We start from the raw sequence: 1,181 nt of genomic DNA, 5'->3' as shown, positions 1-1,181 counted from the left end.
TCAGAGTAATTGTTTATTTTTTGTAGCCCCACTCTTCACTAAGTCTTGCCCCTTTCCTATCCTCCCCTTCCCATAAAACTTAACTGGACCCACTGGAAACCCACTTCCAGTCAGCCTCGTCTAAAAAAGTCCAAGCTTAATGAACCTACCCCCTGGTAGTCCTGCTATAAACTTTCAAGGCCCTGACTGCAACCAGAATCCTTCCTGAAAGCCCTCCTCTGCTACAGGGAAAGCCTTCTTCCACTCAACCCCTTCCTGGAATCCCTTCTCTGCACCAATAGAAACCAGGCCACATCCATATCTCCTCCTATGATCTGCCTTGCTTCACCAAGAACCCCTCCTACATTGGGCTCCTCCCTCTAATCCTAACTTCATCCATCAGATACCCCGTCCCTAACTATTATATTCCCTCATAGTCCCATGGCTCCCATATTCTATTACCTCCAAGTTCTTCCCTTTCCTTTCATACCCCACTCCAAACCAGACTTCTCCCTCGACCCCTCCTGGTTTCATCAGAAACTCCATCCATACTAGTCTACTTCTAAGTGGCCTAACGTCTCAAACCCATCCCTGAACCTACCTCTTCCCACAAAGCCCTTCATGCTACACTAAAAGACCTCCATCTCTCTATTACTGCCCTTGTAGCCCCGCCTTGGTTGACCAGAAGCTTCTCACAGAGCCCATCTCCTGCCTGGAAAGCCAGCCCTGCTCCACCACAGGCCTCTCTACCTCCCATATCTACTCTCTCAATGGCTGCATTGTTCCCGAGATGAATCCTCTCCTTATTGGATCCTCCCAGAGATCCACACCCTACTCAACCAGATACCCTGCCCATAATTACCCTACACCTTTGTAGACCTTCCACTCCTTCTCAAAGTCCCTCTTCCAATTAACCCCATGGCTCCAAGCCTGACCTGCTCTAGAAAACCCCCACTAGATAACCCCCACCACATTATCCCATCTCTCGACTCCCACGTTGCGCCACTGGAAAACACTGCATCAGCTGGCCTCCCATTGAAAGTCTCACCAGGCTCAATTATAAATCCCTGTCCCTTCATAGTCCCTTTTTGAAGGTTGCCTTTCCCTACTGGAAACCATGTCCAAAGTCTAATGCCCTGCCTTGCAACACTGAAATCCCCACCCAGCCTTACTGCTCTTTTCGAAGTGGTGACTTGCTACAC

The sequence above is a fragment of the Dipodomys merriami genome, unplaced genomic scaffold (genome assembly GCF_024711535.1).
Source record: "Dipodomys merriami isolate MVZ:Mamm:240054 unplaced genomic scaffold, mDipMer1.0.p SCAF_390, whole genome shotgun sequence".
Taxonomy (NCBI): Eukaryota; Metazoa; Chordata; class Mammalia; order Rodentia; family Heteromyidae; genus Dipodomys; species Dipodomys merriami.
The sequence above is the reverse complement of the archived record's forward strand: the minus strand, read 5'-3'. Positions refer to the sequence as shown.